We start from the raw sequence: 23208 nt of genomic DNA on the forward strand, positions 1-23208 counted from the left end.
ATAAAAATAAAAACTGCAATGAAGTAAATCTCTTATCCGGCATCTGTAAATCCTTGACCTCACAGACATTTGTAAGCATAACTACAAAATATCCATCATACACAGACTAGAGAAAGTCTAACCAAAGGAGCGGAAGCTTCCTCCTACTTTGTATATATACTTTGATGTGTTACATGAAGTACAGTTTATAAACCAATTTATTAGTCATAGTGGTACCTAGTTTTTGGACTCTCTCCCTTGTCAATCTGCCCGCCTCAAATTCAGCTTTAGTACATGTCAAAGAGAGAGAGAGAGAGAGAGAGAGAGAGAGAGAGAGAGAGAGAGTCCACTCCAAAAAAGAGTGTTGGCAAGAGAGAGAGAGAGAGAGATGGTAATGTACTATGAACCCAAAAGCTCTATCATAACCAATAACATATTACGTGCAACATTAAACCATCGTGTGACCAAAATAAATACAACTGCGTCACCAACACATAATCTAAAAGGTGCAGTTTTCAATAGCATCACAGTATTTCAGTAATAAGTCAACCTCCTTGAGTCAGTGGCCTCATTGATATTGCCCCTATTTGTCTGGAGATGCTCATAGTGCATTAGCAAACAGGATTAGATTTCAATTCTTCAAACTGCTTTTTGGGACACTCACTTGCAAGGTGTTTGTTGCCTCTCCAAATGTTTTGTAGAATAACCTTTTTTACAAGGGATCTGATAGCTATATCACGAGAGGACATTTTCATCCATGCATTTACAACACAGGTGAACTTTACCACCAAATCGATTAGGTATGTCCTCAAGCAGACTTCTCTAAGTTTTTGGCGATGCTTAACTAGCCTTCTCCAGGGACGAGACTTTTAAACAGGAACAATCATGACCTTCACTCTTTCACCAGCATCCCTCTCTTTATATTGTCTCTTCTTTCCTTATTACAAGCCATGTTGTTTAAGACTGCATGCACGGCTAAAAAAAGACCACTAGATATTGTATATGTAATATCAAGTGACTAGTGACTGTGGGTGAGTATTATGACATGGAAACGCATATTTCGTTGAATCTGATGACATACCGTAACTCTGAGGACCCTATGTTTGCAGACAGGTGCACGTGCGCTCGGTGTAAAAACTGGCACATGTTCATTTTCATGCCGGGGCAAGTCTATATGACAGCGTTTGGCAATTTGACAGACCCTGTTTCACATCGCTGGGCGTTCTGGCGGACCAAGGGCATTTTCTGTGATGCCACCCGCGCACCAGGAAATTTGATGACACAAAGTAGACTAGACGTGGGGAAACCAGGTCCAAGTTGTGGCATAGGCTGTGTTTAATTTGATGTAGGTTCAGGCAGACAGATTCTGTGCTCCGATGATGTGTGTCGTGGATGTCATTGTATTTCATTTCATAAATATGACATCAGCGTGCAGCTGAATGATTGTAGAAATCAATAAATTGAATACAGTGTTATTAGCAAAGTCGCTGGTGGCGTCGTGGTACACTTGTTGACTTGTGTGCGGGCAGCGCGGGATCGGTTCCCACTCAGGGACGACGTGCCCTGTGACTGACTGGTGACCAGTTCGGGATGTAGTCTGCCTTCCACCCGAAATCAGCTGGGATAGCCTCAGCACCATCCTGAAACGCTGTTCAGGATAAGCAGTGATGAAAATGGACGGATGTTATTTTCAACCGTAATCAATTTTTCACAGCACCCCTTTTCTGTGGCACAACTGGTGTGTGTTTGTGTGTGTGTGTGTGTGTGGGGGGGGGGATAGGAGAGTTGTTCACACACAGTCGCATGGTTGGGGGTGGAAGGCAGTCTCCAATAGCGCACTTTACAGTGACCAACTTTACATCATCCGCAACTGGAGAGCTTCTTACAGTATTAACACACTTCATGTGCGCCATTTTCTCCATTTTCACCTGCCCTGAATTTAAAGGGAATGAGAGGAGCCTCTTTGATTCGTCAGGAATCAGGTCGGCTGTATGAGCAGAATACAGACTTCAATGCCCACAACGGCGCAAACGCCCTAACTGTGCCTAGCTACGACACTACCAAAAGAAAACTTTACACATTAAAACTGCACTTTGAGCGAGATGTGCGCTGGATCTAAAAATATGGTCCTGAGTCATCTGCAATTTGATTGCATCAAAACTGAAGTTTTACTGTCATTAACTACCGTCATGTTGAATGTTAAATTGTGCTCCACATCATCTGTCGCCGGAATCTAATTTCATTTTAGATGTAATTATATTATTCTTCCCCCCCCCCCCCCCCCCCCCCCACTGATTGCAAAATTGTTACACGGTAAATCCTTAAAGAGCAAGAAGATTAGCAAAATTAGTGTTCATAATTGTCTCCCATGAATTTCTTCATCAAATGTACAACCAAAGTGGTAAAGTGTTAACCCCGATACAATTACACGAGTTCCTCACTCCAGGATACTCAATCTTGCTTCCAATGCCATCGCATACCACTGCTCACACCCTCAGGGAAATTCTAGAGCAGAGGTGTCAAACATACGGCCCGCGGGCCGGTACCGGCCCGCAAGGAGGTTCGATCAAACCCGCAGGATAATTATGCATAATGCATATAAAGACACGGAATGAATATTTTTAATAAGGTGCAATTCATAGAGTATCCACTAGAGGACACACTGTTTTGATCAGGGTAGAAGACAACATTGTTTCTATCAGAGAAGAAGACAACATCAGTGTAAGTGTTTTAAACATTCCTTTCTTTATAAATGTTGTTTAACGCTTTAATGCACCAATAATGATCACCTGTAACCTGATAACATTGATAAACTGTCCACTGTAGTGACCGCTGTCCCTGAAAGGGTTAATCTTAAAGTGCATAATTATATTTTTCAATACCAATTACCGGTACTTAAAATCTTCCTATATTTTTGTATTTCTATATTTTTCAATACCAATTACTTGTTAAAGTTTTGTTCCTTTGTACAATCAGTGGGATCAGTTGCAATATATATATGTGAATGATAAAAGTAGATTGCAAATTTGTCTAAGGAAATCTAAGGTGCTTCATGAAATGTTTTGTAAAAGACATGTTCATTAAATTTCAACATGTTCCTGATGTTCTTGTGCTTCTTTAGACTAAAAAAAAAAGAAAGACATCTTATTTTGGTTATTTATAGCAGAGTATGGTATAATTTTAATGGCCCACTTGACATCTACCGACGCCATATGTGGCCCACCATGTGAAATGAGTTTGACACCCCTGTTCTAGAGCAGGGGTCCCCAACCGCCGGTCCGCGGGGCATTTGGTACCGGGCCGCACAGAAAGAACTTGCCTTAATTCCGTTTTATTTATTTCGGAAGACGAAAGATGTTTTATTTTGAAAAATTACCGGATTCTCCGTTACATCCGTCTATGTCACGCTTGACACACGTCAAGCCACGCTTCTCCGTCACGTGACCGATTACGCTAAAAACAAAAAAACAAAATTACGAAGTCGACTGGACATAAAACACACACTTGAGGTGTCATTGTCTCCTATTACCCCGAGATGGGACCGTCTGGTTGCAGAAAATCAAGCTCGGGGCTGTGGTGAGTCGTCATTTTCATGCACTTTGAATTTGCATTGTATCGTATTTTGAAGGCATTAAACATTACCATAGCGATCAGAGTGTTGCGGCCAGATTAGACGCTCCTTGTGTTTATTAATATATTTCGAAAACACCACAGTTTTCATGCAGCTCATACCATATTATTTTGTTGTATTATTTCCGCCACACCTTAAATGCCGGTCCCTGAAAATATTGTCTGACATAAACTGGTCCGTGGGGCAAAAAAGGTTGGGGACCCCTGTTCTAGAGCACTACTATCTGTAGTAGATCTATTTGAGCAATGTGCTGTGATTAGTTCACAATCATTAGAATTCATTTGTTTCATTGTGAATTACTGTCATCTGTTGCTTGGGGTCAGACAGCAGACCATAGCACTGGAGTTATTGTGATGTCCGAGGTCCTGCAACTTGTAAAGACCTGCGGCACGACAATAAATTTGGCATACAGTATTTTTGTATGACGGCTCTGGCATTTGGACAGGCGGTTTAATTTGTTTGTTCATAGGATCAAACAGCGTGACAGTTGCAGTCAGTCAAGCGATTAGAACCAGTGTGGACTCTTCATCGATTTTACAATATTACTTGGGTGTTCCTGGATGCATTGGAGTGATGCATGGCAGAGGAGCTCTGTACACTCAATTACAGGGAAGCTAGCTAAAAGTACCACAGCCCAGACTGACCAAATATGACAAATACAAATATTATGTACAGTCGTGATTCCCAACCGGGGTGTCCTGATGCACTAGTGTTCCTCAGTGCCTGCTGCCACATGCCGGCTCACCAAGTGAGTGTGGAGATTTGCTCTACCACTTTTGTACTTCAGCACAGTTGTACCATTTTTGCTTATGGTATATTAGGATAAGGCTTGCATCTCACCACCCTACTCCAACACCCAAACATATGGACATGAGATATGAGATTTTAGTCAGATGTACTCAACAGCCAGAAATTCCTGCAGCTCCTTCAATGCTGGCTTCTTGGCAGCCCGCCTGATCAGTTTTCATCTTATCTGTTCATCAATTTAAGAGGGATGTCTAGTTCTTGGTAATGTTACTGTTGTGGCATATTTTCTCCACTTGATTATGACTGTCTACAGTGTGTTCTATGCTGTATACTTAATGCCTTAGAAATTTTTTTGTACCGTTTCCCGAATGATGCCTTTGAACAATGCTATCCCTCTGATGCTTGGTCAGCTCGATGTGGAGCATGGATTTTGCTGTAAGATGCGAGTATAAAAATGTCAGGAAAGCGTACTAGAGAATCAGAATTTTATTGGGGGGTTAATCAAAGGTACCTGAAATAGTGGCAAGTGAGTGCTGACTCTTATTTAATGTGTTTGCATGTGATTGGTTAGCGCTGAACATTATCACCTTCCCTGTTATAAGAGGGTGCGCACACTTTTCCAGCCACAAGATCTCAGCTGTTGTTGTTTTTCTTTTTTTAAATGCCTCTCTCTCTCAGCAATATTTCATTTTTCTTATTGAGTTGTACAGCTTATATATATCCTATTATTGGTGAACACATGTTTAAAAAAGAATTACCTTAGCCTCAGCATATCACAAATAGGTAGCATTTGAAAAGGCATGTGTAAGTCTTTTATTTTTATATCCATTGTACTATATACAGAATATCAACTGTAATATGCCCAGCCAAAGATGGCCCACGGCTCTGGTGAGGCTTTATCAACTGCTGCTCTAGTAGGCCTGCAACACATCTTGCCCCCCTTCACACCAGCTTCACACCATCAGGAAGAATCAAGGACATCCTGACAGTCAATTACATTTACTGTCTTCTCACCATCGTAATGTTGAACTCAGGGAGGACATCCACATTAATAACTATGTTAAAGGATAGAATGTACCCTTTAAATTAATGAGACTGCTCAGAGTAAGAGCTCCTCTTAATTGTACGAAACAGTGACTCCTGACCAGAAGTCAATGTGCAGTACAAAATTAATCACCAGAAGCCACTTTAGATTGTAAGTGAATAGAAAAAAAAGTTGGAAGGAATCTGTCAATTGTGACCTTGAGGCTGTAATAAAGCTTTCACAAAAGGGTTTTTTTGGGGGGGCATTTACCCATTCATAGGCCATCTAAATACTTATCGATCTGAAGAGAAATATAACCAAACCATTCACTTAAGTCTGACTGAAATCCGGATTTGGGAATCAGGTTGGGTGGCTACTTGTGACTAAATTGTGAAGTGTCCATGGATCACACAGCTACCAATCAAACAGGCCTGGCGTAATATAATTTAGCTGCCTCCGGTTGTTCAGAGTTGTCGAGCTCCTATTGTCTGTCAGTATTTTCGTACTGATCGCAATGCATTTACTTTCTAGTTTGATATACTTCAGCGACAGTCGGTTCCAAGATCCCTGAGCAAATTTTGCAGCCCGCTTTCAACATCTGGGTCGCTCTGTACCAATTTCAGAGATTAGGGGTATGGATGATAATAAGATTGAGTCCAAAAGAGGATTTAAATATCAAGAAGGCCAACCAGTGCTTCGATGAGGAGAATTTGGTTTCCATGTTAGATGAGGCAGACTTTAAGATGAAAGGAAAGCACCTGGACTTTAAGGTTGACAACTGAATGTACTGTAAACTCTAACATTTACGATAGTATTTAGGCAACGTGGACATGAATAACAATTGTCCAAGACATTTTTAAAACCCCACACTCCCCTCTACGCCTCCTCAACGGATTGGCCTGCTGGTTGCCTGAAGCTATGTAGTCTCACTTGTAAGCTAATTGCCTGGATGGGGTGAGGGGACTGGATACTAAAATATTACGTGCATAAATCTCATGAATTCACCACATCACTCCCCTCAATTTTAAAAGGCATTTGGCTCTACAAATCACCTGTTTGTACCTCACTACAATAAGCACAGTGACGAGATTTCCTAAAAATTACAGTGTGTCAAAAATGCAAAGTCCCGTTGGTATGGCAGCGTGTCGGCCTCACAGTGCAGAGGTGCAGGTGTCTTCTCCAGGGAAACCAACACAACGAAAGTCTTGGCTCAACCATGAGATTTATTTCTGCTCCAGTTGATGGAGAAACACCATTTACAGATCTGTGGTGGAGCAGCTCCCCAAGCAGTGGGGCGCGGCCCCTCTTATCGCATTTCTTCTAAGGAGGGATTAAACAGTAAAACAAATCCTAAACATGTTCCAATATGGTTATGTTAAACAATGCTTCATTTTTATTGGATTGTATTTGAGAATGAATAGAAGAAAAAGACAAGAGAAAGGCAAGAGTGCTCCTGTCTTGACATCTGTCTGCAGCCCATCCTGTTTTGCATCTACATGCCTGAAGCACAGGAAAACCACAACCGTGCACACAACAAATTTGCAGTTACTATTAAAAAATGTGAAAAAAGCTCATTTTAACAATTAAGTGTTATATTGTTATTATAAGCGTTTTTTTAAACATTGAAAAATAATGCTATATTATAACACCTTGAATAGGAATCGAATCAACATCAATCAAATATTTTATAATCTTTCATATTTATTCTCACTCAGTGTGATAAATGGTTTGGATGAACACAGATCTGATATCATGGCAGCAATCGATGAAAGACACACGAAGCTCTTCCTCCACAGCTCTCATTCTTATTTTTACTTTTTACAGCAGTCAGGCTATTTCTTTCACCGTTTCGGGTTCGAACATCTCATTGACAATGGCTTTGCAGGCAGGAAGTATTAATTGCTCTGCCACTTTTTTGATTTAGCCACATGTTCAGCGACATGGTAACTTGCTTACTCGTTTACCTTTGCGTTTTTTCTCATGCACGTTGCTTGTTTCTCGGTGAATTCACGCAGGCAAACAAAATACTCCACATTGTTGTTTCGAAGTGAAGGGTGTTTTGTTTAGAGATGGAGTTTAAGCTTACTTGGGACCATAGCGCTGTTTCACCACATACCAAGCACAACAATGCCGTTGCATCTCTGGTAAATGTACCGGTAAATCTAAATGGAAGATACCTTTCGTTATATTGCCTCGGGCCAGAAACTTCGCTTGTATCGAAGCATAAGGCAGCAGCAGCGGTCTATCACTGCTGCTGCTACCTGCCGGTATGGAAGAGTACTTGTTGTTGTTTCGAAGTGAAGGGTGTTTTATTTGGGACCATAGCGCTGTTTCACCACATACCAAGCACAACGGAGTCGGTGCCGTTGCATCTCTGGTAAAAGTAAATCTAAATAAAAGATATCTTTCGTTGTATTGCCTCGAGCCGGAAACTTCACTTGTATCGAAGCATAAGGCAGCAGCAGCGGTCTATCACTGCTGCTGCTACCTGCCGGTATGGAAGAGTACTACATGATTACTCTGCCTGGCTATAGACCGCACAGGCATACATATTGGATAATTTCCCATGGCACACCTGACAAACACGGCACAGGGTTTGAAAAATACTGATCTACGCAAATAGACCCATACGGTCGAGGTCCCTGTTAGCTAATGGGATGCCAAGAATATGCTCGGTAATAGCCAATGGCAGAGCAGCTATAAGTGTGTTGCGTTCAGGAAACTCGGAGCGGCGAGCAGCATACTTTCGTATCTTGAAATTTATTTCGAAACAAGAGGCAATATTTTCCTGGCGTTTTGGAACTTGAAAATTTCGTATGAAGAGACGTTTGTAAGTAGACCACTGTATGGGTTTTATTCATAATGAGTCTAAGTGTTGCTACAGTTTATAACATAGTGGTGCGTGGAAAAGGCAACATTTTTTTTCCGTAACTTTTGACTGCCGTTTGCTGTCCATGTGATTCATCATTTTCCAGCCATGACTTTCAATATTTGCAATAATTAAAAATATATTTTTTTATCCATTGCAGCAATTTCTTTTTCTTTTTTTGCCAAATTTGGCCCAACAACCCATCATTTCTGAAACAAGTTAACAATCAGGTCGGTCAAAATTTCGTCTCATGCATAGAAATGAAGGTTTCAACCAGATTTTCAGACTGCTGTAATTTATGTCTGTATTTCCTTGTCTGTATTTATTTGGTAACGTAGCAACAAAAGGGCAACACAATTATGAATTTATAATCCTTACTGAAATCCCATTGTAATACTTTTCAAGCGTTGGTCATTGTGCTGTATTGAATTTAAAAGGTTGCCTAATTGTACTACTTAATGAGCTTGCCACCCTCAGTGCTTTTAAAGAGCGCATTATGCCAGCATTAAAAGGGCCCCTTTTTGCTGTTCACTTTGCTCTCTGAGGCTCTCTGTCGCCTTTGCGCACCAGTTCTCGAAAAGCACACACGGACAGCTCAGGATAATGGCTCTGTTTGCATCTTTCATTGCTTCTAATATGCAAATGATGGATTAGCTTTGGAAGAAGGCCGTTGGTATGGAGACTTATATGTACCAGGAAGTTATGCTAACCCTTCATACGTACCCTTTTTCAAATCAGACAAGCGCTATCCAAGTCAGGACATGCAAATGAAGTGTAATTAGCTCCGGAAATGCAGAAGATGATTCATTAGTCTCAATGGTGGATGCTATGCTTCAACATCATTCAGACACGTCAAACAAAATCCCAAACCTAGATCTCGGTAAAAGAGGCAGGGGTACTATCTGAAAACCATTCCCATTGTGCCAATGGAAGTAATAACAATGTCTCTGATCTTCAGCATGGTCGGCGGAAAACATTTTAGGAAACAGTGCAATTGATCTACGGTTCTGGTGTTCAAGCTCTAAAAGCGTCAACGTCTTTGAACGGGTAATTAAGTACCAATTTCTGCAAGCGAGCTGCATCTTTAAGCAACTTTCAAGGATTGAACCCTTTCCCGTGGTGCTTTAGGCTAATGGACACGACACACGACAGCTTATAACATATTTACAGGGGGAAGATTCAGAGCTTTACAAGCTTCCGGTTTCCGTTTATTCCAAGTGATCGGGACGCTATCTGGCGTGACCATAACCTCAGTCTTTAAAATTGTGTTAACGTAGGCTTTTGTACTTGGTATATTCAACAGTTCGGAGCCAGTGCAATTCAAGGTGGAAATGTCCTCCGAAGTTGTGACTTTTTAAAGATGAAGGAACCGCTACTCCAGCCAACTTTGTGGTGTGCCGGCCGTTATTTTGAGCTTTTTATTTGAAAGTGTTTACCAGTGAGCCGGTACTAAAAAGGCGATTGAAATGTTATACATTCTGTGAGACAATTTAACAATTACATGATCGACTCAAGGAAATTAGTCTGTCTTTCTCTTTGTTTCCCCGGCGAGTCATGAAGCCGAACTCTTTCTCACCCCCTCTGGGAACATTTATCCTCAGCCTGCAGTTAGTCGAACATGCTTATCATTATTATTATATTATTGTCGTTTATGTTTTCGTAAGCTCACCTTCCGCACCAAAGAATGTGACATTAAAGGTTTTATTTGTATTTTCTGGTGGTTTTTGTGCCCTCTAACCAAAGTTGGTTTGAGTCACACTGACCCACATGTACCATGATACAGAAAATGGCATTCATTTAATGAGATATGGTTCTTTGATCACTTCCCCAACACTTGGATAGCTAGCGCAAATAATAAGGTAATACGTCTTTGTAATTAAGTACCAATTTCTGCAAGCGAGCTGCATCTTTAAGCAACTTTCAAGGATTGAACCCTTTCCCGTGGTGCTTTAGGCTAATGGACACGACACACGACAGCTTATAACATATTTACAGGGGGAAGATTCAGAGCTTTACAAGCTTCCGGTTTCCGTTTATTCCAAGTGATCGGGACGCTATCTGGCGTGACCATAACCTCAGTCTTTAAAATTGTGTTAACGTAGGCTTTTGTACTTGGTATATTCAACAGTTCGGAGCCAGTGCAATTCAAGGTGGAAATGTCCTCCGAAGTTGTGACTTTTTAAAGATGAAGGAACCGCTACTCCAGCCAACTTTGTGGTGTGCCGGCCGTTATTTTGAGCTTTTTATTTGAAAGTGTTTACCAGTGAGCCGGTACTAAAAAGGCGATTGAAATGTTATACATTCTGTGAGACAATTTAACAATTACATGATCGACTCAAGGAAATTAGTCTGTCTTTCTCTTTGTTTCCCCGGCGAGTCATGAAGCCGAACTCTTTCTCACCCCCTCTGGGAACATTTATCCTCAGCCTGCAGTTAGTCGAACATGCTTATCATTATTATTATATTATTGTCGTTTATGTTTTCGTAAGCTCACCTTCCGCACCAAAGAATGTGACATTAAAGGTTTTATTTGTATTTTCTGGTGGTTTTTGTGCCCTCTAACCAAAGTTGGTTTGAGTCACACTGACCCACATGTACCATGATACAGAAAATGGCATTCATTTAATGAGATATGGTTCTTTGATCACTTCCCCAACACTTGGATAGCTAGCGCAAATAATAAGGTAATACGTCTTTGGTGGTAACTTGTTATCACCGGAAGTTAGCATGCCTGAAAATGTGGAAATGAGGCGGGCATAGAGTCCATTGACCCACCAGTGTCTTGTGCAGCATCCAGTGGTGGTGCTATCATCACCTCTGATCTACTTTTGATGTACAGTAAGTGGGATAGTGGAAATGAACTGAGGTGGGCATTCCTTCAGTGCTGATGGAAGGTCTGCCAGTCCATCAGTAATGGACCTGCGTTTTGCTGACGAATGACGGGAAAAAATAAAAAAGACAGATTAAGCACTGATGGTGTAATTATAATTAATCAGGTAAGGTACCGACGGACCTTTTAGCCCATCACTGACGGACGCCCGTTTTACTGACTGACAGAAACACCTGTCTTGTGCGTTTGTTTGCACGGTTCTTAGAGACAATATAAGTGTGAGGGTGAGTGTTTCTGTGTTCAGTAGGATCTCGGCGGGTACTGTGATGGCCAGTTGTGATTGGCTAAGGTGGCGGAACCAAATTATGTTCAAATCTGCAATCATTGTTTGAGTCTTAATATTCTATGTACGTGTATTTCTTTTCATATAAACCTTTATGGTTGTGGTTTTCTGTTAAATCTTGGTAAAATTATTTATATTCAAGACTGTCTTCTGTGCTTGCCCGAGCCACCTCATCTGGCTCCTCACAGCAGCTCCACTCTGAGCTCCTCCCGGATGACCGAGCTTCTCACCTTATCTCTAAGGGAGAGCATGGACACCCGGCGAAGGAAACTCATTTCAGCCACTCTTATCCGGAATCTCGACCCACAGCTCGTGACCATAGGTGAGGATAGAAGCGTAGACCGACTGGTAAATCGAGTGGTTCGCCTTTCAGCTCTGCTCCTTCTTCAGCACGACAGACAGAAACAGAGTCTGCATCACAGCAAACACTGCGCCGATTCGCCTTTCGATCACCCACACCGTCCTGCCCCAGGATACTTATAGTCCTCTACTTCCACTGTCAATCCCTCTTCTGACATTGCTTAATTGTGGCTTAGTTGTTTTTTTTTTTTTTAATCACTAAGTAAAGAGTAATTGGGAAAAAATGTTTGCACGTACACTTTATTTATTTATCCAACTATTACTTGATGGAATAACAAATAGAATATTCAATTCTAAAAATATTCAACTGTGACAGCCCTTTTGTGAATAAAGAATGGTGTAATATTTTCAACTGCTTGGATTGGATTTAACAGAAAAAACACTCAATTCTTAAAAAAAAAAAAAAAAAAAAAACCAAAAAGTACTTAATTTCAATCTTCTACAGACTGTTTTAAAATCATACCTTTCATCTCATTCCCCGGGTGGTTAAAATCGATCATAATTTTTTCCAATATTTTACAGTTATCATCTTGTGTAAAGCAAGGCTCCATACTAGGCCCACTTTTGCTTAGCACGTATATTAATTATTTACATCTTAATGTAAACAGATGACACAGTTATTTTGGGGCATAGGAAGACATCATTTAGGTGCAATTAAACTGCCCGATGCAATGCGGGGAATTACATTTTGGCTGAATCAATGCTGTTTCAAACTCACTAAAACTGTATGCCCCCCCCCCCCCAATAATAATTCAATTGTAAATCAAGACATCGTTGTCTCTGGGGAGAGGCTACAGGCTGTTACAAAATACAAATACTGACACCAATCTCAGCTTCAGATCTCACATGAAGAAAGTTTGAGATAAGATGAAGGTCACTCTATCAAATTTTAGATTAAATTGAGACTCACTGCCAACAGCAGCAGTGAAGGTACATGTTTTTTTTCTCCATAATCATGTCCCATACTGTCCCGTAAGCTGGTCTAGTGCACATTCCGCAATACTGAAGCCCCTGGAGTCACTTTATAAAACAAGCGTTTAAAATACTCGATAAGAAACCTCACTGTAATATGGTGACAAAGTATAAACTGCTGAGCCGAGATAATTTCATCATGTACAAAAACAATATAGGCTCTGATGATTGTACAGCTCCTCTTCCCCTATCCAAGTTTTATAAAAATCAAATCCTCCGCTACTGGAGGTGCAGCTAAAAAAGTCTGGAGAAGAAAAGCATCCAGTCAAGCAGTGTTCCCATTCAGAGCATCACGTCAATGGAATACTGTACAGCGCAACAACCAATCTGAGAGTTTAAATCATATCACTCTTTTAAAGTTATTGCGAAGGACTGGCTTGTTGATGCCCAATTTACGAAAACACCCGGAGGATTACAATGATTTGTACTTACGTATGTTTTTTTTTTCTTCTATTTCATCCAGTGTTTATTGTCGCCTTTTATTATATTCATTCATGTTTCTATGATGCTGTAGTTCATGCAAGTCGAACCGTTGACTGCCTGTCCGATTGCAAAAATGGGAAAATGACTGTGTTTTTGTGCCTTCCCTGCTTTCAAGCCAACAGAATGCAGTCCGTGTGGGACTGTGCAGCCTCCATGTAATTGTGTTGACAGAATAGTGTCTTGCCTCTTGCTCACATGCATGACATCCACTTGTTTAACGGGGCAACGTGCCTCCAAAGTCCCTTGGCTGTCAGAGGCTTGTGGCACTTGAGTGAATGTTTAAACAAGCGCCAAATGCAGCAAGTGCTTTGCCAAGAGCTTTTTGACCATGTGGAATCTATTTTGGAGGCTGTAAACACTTAGAAGCATTTACTAACAAAGGAAACTATGAGTGGCATATGGATATGAGTTCGGAATAGATTATAAAGGATGTTTCAGAAGAGTTATTTATTTATTTATTTATTTATTTTGGCGGGGGTTTTAATCAAGTATCGCCAACCCGACTATTCCCCATTTTCCTATAACAGATGCCTGCAGTTTAGATGCAGCTGAATGGATTAAGATAAGATAAGATAAGAAAACTTTATTTGGCCCACAATGGAGAAATTCACAATTTACAGCAGCAAAATTTGGAGGGAAGAAAGTAGAAAAACAAAGTATTTGCATCCACAAAAATAAATTTAAAAAAATGAACTGAACACAGTGCAGAATGCAATAAAAAAAAATATATATAAGATCTAAGCATATATGCAACTGCATATATGCTCCATAAGGTGGCTGTGCTAGTTAAAATGGGTGAGTGGGGGTGAGTGCAGGTTTTCAGTTGCATCTATTCAGAATTGTTCACAGAGCTGCTATTGAATACATTTTTAAAATGCAATGGAACATACTCTCCTCTTGAGGAAATAAGGTGAAGGCAGTTTGGAAAATTCCAATGGCCCATAACAAGCTCAATCTCAATCTCAATTATTGAATATTGGGAACATGTCATCTATGGGAGTGTTCCGCAATCCTTTCCAGGCTGCTTTTTGCGCATCCCCTTTGTTTGGATGAGGAAGCAGTTATTTTTGCATTGGAAATAGAGATCATTCAGGATTGCGCATCTCACGATTGAACATTATTTTTCACACAAGTGCAAAAATAAACGAATCACAGTTAATTGTAAAACGTCAAAGCAATGAAACGACGCAGATCGAGAAGCTGGCTGTCCATCTTCATCTTTTCTTCTAGAATCTGAGCTATCTTTTGGGAAATGGTGTTGCCAAAGACAGAAAAAGCCAAACACTAGCTGAGGAGCTCTTGAGCAGTATATTGAAATCTCGTGTGACAGTAGTTCCACCTCAAAGATTTTATGTGATGACATGGTGTATTTTCAATTTTTCAGTTTTGGTCCAAGTCAGATTCCTACATCTTTAGGAGCCTCATCTTTTGCGCCTCCACTGCAGTCTTACACCATATGGACATTTGAAAGTTCAGCATCACATTAGTTATGAAGGACCATTTTTATCTGTGTGTGCATGCGTGTGTGTTTTATACTAACGGAAGAGGTGACATCCTCATCATCCATTCCAGTGCATGCTCGTTGCCACGGAAACAAAAGTGCTGAGGCTCAAGGATGCTGTTAAACGTTAGAGTGTGCAGGGCTCGGTGAGGGAGGGTGGAAAGAGAGCGGAAGAGATTTGTCGTGGTTGGTCGGCGATTGTCCGCCTTGCAACTGTATTTCATCATTTGTTCAGTCTCCAGAGTTGGAAGGAATGAAATTGACCAGTTCACAAACCTCCAATTTACCCAAAGGCGTCATTTTGACAGGGAAGCCAAAGTAGTTGATTATGACCGAGAGCCTCAGAAAATGTTGCATCTGAATCCGTTTTTTTAGTACTTGTCAGAGGAGACAAGGTTCACATTTGACGGATTGTACGTATTGACAATTTTGACACAGTTGCATTAATTTGACACACATGACTTCTGCTTGCCAGTGCGACCTCAGTCTGCACTTCAGTCCGTACCTGTCAACCTGAGGCTGTAGGTAATCTTACAAAAGTTGCTCTTTGCCCTTACAAACCGGCAAATGATCTTACAACATTCGTATCGCGTGCAATATCAACCAAATTAAATGCTTCTTAAAACACAAATGACTATTTTATTGTCAAAATACAACCAGGAGGGATCAAAGCACATTTGTCATTTTCTTTTTCAGCAATTACCGGTAATTCAAATGTTATTTTTGTTGTGAGTGTCAGTGGCACTTTTTGCCATTTCTCATCTGTTTTGATGGCTTCACTTCAGAGCATTTCAGTTCACAGTTCAGCTTGACTTGGAGATTTGTCAGCGTATGCATTCCCAAAGACTTCCTGTATTCTGTGTTAATCTTTCTCACATGGGAAAACGCATGTTGTTCACTGTCTGCATTTCGATGTGGTAAACATGTATTATCTGTTTTGCATTGTCACACCGCGGTGAGGGTTGTTTGTGTTTATCTGGTCATTTCCTGATTTATTTTGAAAGAATGTCTTTCCTCTTGTTTCAGGTCACTTAGCCTTCCTCCTGTGCAGGTCTGATTGACCTACAGCAGTGTTTTTCAATCTTTTTTGAGGCAAGGCACATTTCTTTCATTGAAAAAATCCGGCGGGACACCACTAGCTGAAAATGTGAAAGACTCTTACAATGGCTTTGCAGGCAGGAAGTATTAATTGCTCTGCCACTTTTTTGATTTAGCCACATGTTCAGCGACATGGTAACTTGCTTTCTGTCCTTTACCTTTGCGGTTTTTCTCATGCACGTTGCTTGTTTCTCCGTGTATTCACGCAGGCAGACAAAATACTCCACATTGTTGTTTCGAAGTGAAGGGCGTTTTGTTTGAGGATGGAGTTTAAGCTTACTTGGGACCATAGCGCTGTTCCGCCATATACCAAGCCAATACCATGGAGTCGGTGCCGTTGCATCTCCGGTAAATGTAAATCTAAATGAAAGATGCCTTTCGTTGTATTGCTTCGGGCCAGAAACTTCGCTTGTCTCGAAGCAGCAAGGCAATTAGCTAGCTGCTGTTGCTACCTACCAGTATGGAAGAGTACTCCACGATTAGATTCTGCCAAGCGATAGACCGCACAGGCATACATATTGTATAATTTCCCCCGGCACACCTGACAATATCTCGCGGCACAGGCTTTGAAAAACACTGACCTACATTTTTTTTAACTGATTTTTTTTTTTTTTTAATTACATTATTTAGCAATTAAGAATAAAGCATTTTAAGCACATGAGCATGAATGAAATGTTACTGATCGTGTTTTGTCACTGAAGAAAGAAATGAGTAGATAAGTAAAACTGCAATCTTTGAATCAGGCACCATTTGTTTCGTTAGTTCTGCCAAGTGATCCGCTACAGCGGCAGGCAAAGAGTGCTTAGCAACAAAGTGGCTGAATAAAATCTCCGCTTTCCTCACACCATCACATGAGTGCATGATTTTGCTTTGTTAAAATTGTTCATTTATCCGTTTGTAGCTTTTCATTCTGGAGACTGCTTCTTCATGACCTTTCGCCTCAAAATGTTTCCTCAGATCGTAAAATCCGGAGGCAGAAACCTTAATGTTCGCTCCACACAGCAGACGGCAAGAATACTGTGCTCTTTTTGAAGATGCTTTAATCCATCCAGCATTCTCGCCGGCAAGAACTTTTCTCTTCTTATGCGCTGGTTCATCCATATTATCACTTTTGGAAGAATTTTCACTTGCTTCACTTCAAATGACTACACAACGTGATGGGCTGCAGTCACGTGATCAGAAGAACCGGACGATAAGTAACGCGTGATTCTCGCCAGGTGAGGATATCGGTAGTTCGCTCCTTGGTCGCAAGCAAAAACGGTCACAAAATCAGAACGGGTAAAAAAAAAAAAAAATTTGACCGCTTGTCCAAAAAGTGCACAGGTATGTAGTGTAATGGATTCACAGTTGAAAATAAAGGTCCACTCGTACAAAATACGCCAAAACCATACAACCTGACAGGTATGTAAGTCTGTAGCGGCACGGGGCAAGCATTTGTTGTCTGCCACCACATTGGATGACTAGTGGTCATCTCAGAACAGGCAGGCCCTAAATTCGACAAACCACTTGGTACTAATGACGTCGGCTTAGCATTTGGTGCTTTGTAATTCCAGTTAATTATTGTCCAGACGGTGATAAGACTTGGTTGCAGGGGCGACGAGAAGCGATAAGGAGGATCAGACGTTGGCCCAAAGCATTTCCCATCCCATCTGCATGTTTGGAAAGTTTGAGTCTGGCCTGAGGTTTTTCTTCATGAGCTCAGAGACGTGTTTGAAAATGTAGTTTCTGAGTGGGAATAGGAAGCTGGCTCAATTGAACGCTTGAAAGCATTATTACAGTAACTGTAGCTATCCAATGTCAATGTTTTTATTTGGCTAATCCTCATGTTTCTTTGGTGTAGATCCTCAATTTAAATATCAAATACCTCAGTTACAGGCCACTTAAAGGTGACTTTAGAATATGATCATTTTATAAACTATTTACCTGATACGAAATTTTACCTGTGCGTTTGACCCGTCATGACAGTGAACATCTAAGGCCAGCACGGTCCGGACAAGATGACCGCATTTTCCACACTAAAAGGTGCACTGGATTATGAGGTGCACCTTCAATGAATGGCCTATTTTGTAATTTTTTTCATATATTGGACACACCGCACTATAAGACGCAATCTACAATGCATCCACTGGATGGAGCTACGCTCAAGGAAATACCAACAGAACTGTAGCAAAGCTACTCGAGTGAAGTGCGCCTCGCTCTCAGCAGTCCACAGTCCGCTGCTCTCTGCTGTGCTCTGAGCACGTACGGACGTGGTTCAACCAACCAATCAGCACCGACGCATCCCACATCACAGATCAAAGAAGCTTTGAACAAACACAACAGCGAAGCTTAGATGCTGAGTGGCGTTGCTACAGAACGATCAGATGACAGTAAAACTTATTTAATAAAGTAGCGACAAAATTCACTTAACCAACAGCAAGTTACAACATTGACTTGTTAACATAGAACTCTCTTGCCGCTGCTCTATTTCCGTGTTTAACTGTGTAACCCGATCGCCTTAACCCGATCTGTCTCTAGCAAGGAGCCATTTGGGGGGCCGACATATTACCGTAATAACCATACACAAAGTGCATCGGATTTTAAGGCGCTGTGAGCGTTTAAGAAAATGGAAGGCTTTTAGGTGCACCTTTTAGTGCGGAAAATACAGTGAATCCAGCCGAGCTATTCAGTCCCACTTTGAGTCCTGCGGTCAGTTACAGATTGCAATGTGTTCACGATTATTCATTTGCGTCTAGTTCGCCAGCGTCACCAGCCAGGCTCACACCATTAGTGAGCGGTGGACAGCTTTCCAGCACAAAAGGAGAAGTTTAGGATGTATGATACTTTTCTCATGATCACCTCAGCTGCGCATGCATGAGAAGTGTCAAGGCACATCTACAATCGTGTTTGTTATCTGACTAATAAAAGCAATTGTTTTCAAAGGATATGTCTTGTTTGGTCAGTTTTTGACAATCAGTCATCTCTGGAATATTTTTTTTCTGCCCATCATGCAAAATCATGGATGCCCCAATGTTGCACCGTATCACAAAATGTCCATGTAGCTAGATTTTTTTTTTTAAAAATGTGACGAGGAGGTGAGCGGAGGCATGACGGATATTTGGCTCAGCGAGGAGGAGATTGAAGACCGTGTGGTGGGGAAAACGTAAGGTTCAGTAGCATTCTTCTGATGAGGCTATTCTGTTTTCACATGACCCAGATAGCGCTGAGCAGATTAGCGCAAGGCAAACTGACATGTACTTGCTGAAGTGTTTGAAAGATTCTGAAAGCCCCTCGGAGCAGTGTGCCGTTTTTTTTGTTGGTTGGTTTGTGGCTATGATTAGTGTATGCCTGTTCCTTTGCTCAAACCAAAACCCAAGGTGCACGGGAAGGAATATCACTGCAGAGGCTGATGCCCGTGATCCCATTTCACACTCGCATGGCCTCCATGGATTTGTCAAGTGAAATAGTGTAACAATAAACAGGCTGTTACTCTCTGAAGGCTTCAGTAATGCGATGTCGCATTCGATGGGAGTTATGATGCACGAGCTGCATAGGCGCGGCAATGCGCACATTCAATCATGCATGGCTGTTTATTGGATGCATGTCTCCTTTTGTTCCCATTCTGTCCCGTGTGTACAAGCCATCGGGGTGCAATGAAAGTAAGGCACACAACGGTAAAGGCACAAGGAGAGCAAAATTAAAGCTCTGCAATGTTGACGTTTACTAAATAGCAGGGTCGACAAGAAGCACTGTTTGCCAATAACTCTAATGTTAAAAGGTAAATAATCAAATACTCAAAACATGAATAAGTAGATAATTCAACAGTGAGTCTGCCCTATGAGTGTTATTTTTTAAGAGTCAACTAAGAAAGAATACTTTGGAAGTCTGGACCCCATCGACATCATCAAATGTTGTTTTCATCCAAGAGATGCTCTGCCAAGCCTTCACTGCAGCACTATTCACTTGGTACTCGGGTCTAACTGAAAAAACATCAACTGTTAGGTTAGTGAATATGGTGGCATTTAGAATGATGTTGACTTTTTAAATACTTTTGAAAATACAATACACCGTACATATTACAGTACAAATACTACCTAAAATAGTCGTTAGTCCTTCATCGTTGGTGTGGAAGTTCCTCCTGATTATCATTCCTGCATGCTCATACCAGGATTCACCAATGTGATGCCCGTGGGCACCAGGTAACCCCCAAGGACCACATTTGAAGCCCCTAGACCTGTTCTAAAAATAGAAATAAAAAGCTGATTATTATATTAATCTGTTTGCTAATTATTTTTGAGAAATCATTTACATGATCATTGTCTTCACATGCAGTAAAGGAATATCATAAATTATTATAATAAAGGTAATTTGAGCAAACATTTTATTTCACCCTCACTCGTGGACAAAAGGCTTTTGAGCTTGAGCATTGTGCCCTCGTCTGAAGCGTCAGAGTTCCAAAAGTAGCGATGTCGCTCTTCTAAGCTGCACTGGTATCCTCACATGAAGTCGGTAGCTGTGATAGAAAGTGGACTCGCCCAGTTTCCATGTAAACAAAACACCAGTTTCGGTTCTTACGGTAACACACATAATTCACGCAAAGGCTCATGGGGCTCAGGAATAAAGCTGACTACTAAGAGAGCAAAGGAAAAAACAAAATGAAATTTACTCACACGGTATCAGGTTTTAGTCATCTTGACACCTTTTGCGCATCATCCATCCATTTTCTAATTCGCTTACCCTCACAAGGGTCACGGGCATGCTGGAGCCTATCCCAGCTGTCTTCGGGCAGCAGGCGGGAGGATACACCCTGAACTGGTTGCCAGCCAATCGCAGGGCACACATGGACGAACAAACCATTCACATTCGCAATCACAATTTGGGACAAATTAAAGTACTGCATTAACCTGCCATGCATGTTTTTGGAATGTGGGAGGAAACCAGAATATCCGGAGAAAACCCATACAGACATGGGGAAAACATGCAAACTCCACAGAGGAACCCTGCACCTCTGTACTGTGAGGCCGACATGCTAACCAGTTTACCACTGTGCCACCCTACATTTACAAGTCAGGTAGATAAATAAAGGTGGGTTTCTGAAGTTTTTTGAAAAAAAAAAAAAAGATAAATTTTTTGTAGGACCTCACTCAAAGGCATGAGAAAAATAAGCTAAAACCAAGTTTTTAACCTGGATTGAGAAGCATTTACACTCGGGAATTACTTCATTTTTGTTGGCAGCTTATTCCATTTGTGTGCAGGCTTAACGACAAAATGCAGCTTCACCGTGTTTACTTTGAACTCTGTGCCCCACTATTTGACCCAAGTATGCAGATCTCAGAGCCCTAAAGGATTTATATTATATGCCAATATTCTAATTGAATGAATGGATAAACGCCCACTCTGTCGCCAAATTTCATCCAGCGTTTACATCATGGGAGTGATCGAGGAAGCCGCCTGATATTTGCACACAGTCTTTTTTTTTAAATGCCTGTATGGATATTCACACTCTGATATTTGTTTCTTTATTTACATGAGAAGGATGGAACCATCTGATGCATGTCACAGATGGGCTTTCGTCTTCTTATCTGTCAGGCGGTGGGACTATTTGGGAATGACGGTACCCTGTCGTTTTTGCCAGCTAAAATTCTCTGTACGATATTGGTGAGACACACGTGGCCTGTAATAGGGGCTAGTCAGATAAAATATTGAAGGATCTGGCAAAAGAGTGAATTCCACTCCAGGACTTGACCTACCACAGAGTAGTGGATAAAATTTGCACAGAAGTGCTGACAGAGGAGGATATTGTTCAACAAGACCTATTTCTTTGGGGTACAATGCCAGCCAGCAGTCACTTGGGCCTTGGTTTGTCTGGCAGGTGCTGGATTTTAATGACGGTCCAGTGATCTTGTTATATGGTTCAACAGTGGAGCTTTTCTTCTGCGTCAGCTGAAAAAGAGTGGTTGAGTGTGAATCCTTATATTTGCTGCAGTAACCCCTCCTTAGTCCTCTCTCTTTATTTATTTTTACACGGGGGAGGGGTGGCATTCTTGCACCATTACTTCTAACTTTAGCCCAACCTCTGAGTGCGTGCATCATATCCTATCTTCTAATTTTTTATGTTTTTATTGTGCGAATACTGAGAGATATGCTTTCTCATCATCGGGTAGTGTGGGCAAATCCCCCCCCCCCCCCACAGCTTTTTTAAGAACACATTTTGCGAATAGCAACAGCAGGGTGAACAGGTTAGAATTGATTCAGTGCACAAACTAAATGTGTCATTCATTTATAACAGATGAGCTATTTCTTCTCTCGGTCTTAACACTCGGTCAAAAATGTACGTCTTGTACACTGAACTTTTCCTCTGCAGAAACATAAAAGGGAAATTAAAAGGAAAGACGGAGAGCAGCAAGTGTGGGACAGGATCCTGGCCAAAGCCCCACCACTCATGTCATGTATACACAGAGACAGAATCAATGCATTTCTTTTTGGTTTTTAAAAAAAGCTTCCCGCAATCACATCCTCGTTTCAACAAATGTTTGTGTCCACACGAGGATGATGAAACTCTGTAGTATGAACACGAGGCCGAAGTGATGCCCTAACACTGCCAAAGGAAGAAACCAAAAACGGTGAACGGTGAAAGAGCTTCTGACTTTAGCTTCCGATTGGATAATCCAAAGAGGAGGAATAATGATTTGCTGTGATGTATGAACCGACATTATCGTCATTTTATTTTGCTCACAGAATCCAAGCAACTTTTGAGAGATTGACTATTCTTGCACATCTTGTTCATACTGCAGCCGCTTTCCACCACCCACTGGCCACCCACTCCATCTTTCGACCTCGTCCAGCCTACTCTCAACACTACATCGCAGATGATTGACAAAGCATCAAACATGGTGTAAATGATTCCTACATGAGTGAATTTGAATTCTTTCTGCCTTCCTGCTCGCAGTCACAATGAATGGTGGGTAGAGGGGGTGCAGCTGGAAATCTAGCAGGTGATCAAGTGCAGAGATCAAAAAGAACTGATAAATGATCATATTTAGTTCTCAGTGGGCATTCGTGGATGTTACCTTTGACAAATTCAGTCAAGTCATTTCTGAACCAGTTTTTCCCCCCTGTCTTCACTCTGTCAGAACCACTGCAAAAAGGCTTGCTATGCAGGGCAAGAAGATTATTCTTGAACCGGAAGGGGCTGCTGATAAGGCTGCAGTCGATAAGACATAGCACCTTTCCATTCCGAAAGAATGGTCCAAATTTCCACACCTGTTGAATAAGCTATGCGGTAGATACTGGTTATCTCATCACTTCAGAAAAGGTCATTTCGGTCCGCAATAATGGCGGTATAACCGATCATCAATGTGTTGATGAGATATTACAAATATCTGAAATTGT

The 23208-nt window shown here is 41.3% G+C and overlaps 1 protein-coding gene across 2 annotated transcripts in view; it reads left to right on the forward strand.

Annotated features, from left to right (window-relative positions):
- The window catches only part of LOC109520915 (interleukin-1 receptor accessory protein-like 1), a 222431-nt gene that overhangs the window by 20307 nt on the left and 178916 nt on the right, over positions 1–23208 (forward strand). The gene's annotated exons all lie outside the window — the stretch shown is intronic.

This window comes from Hippocampus comes, unplaced genomic scaffold (assembly GCF_001891065.2).
Source record: "Hippocampus comes isolate QL1 unplaced genomic scaffold, H_comes_QL1_v1.1 scaffold345, whole genome shotgun sequence".
NCBI lineage: Eukaryota > Metazoa > Chordata > Actinopteri > Syngnathiformes > Syngnathidae > Hippocampus > Hippocampus comes.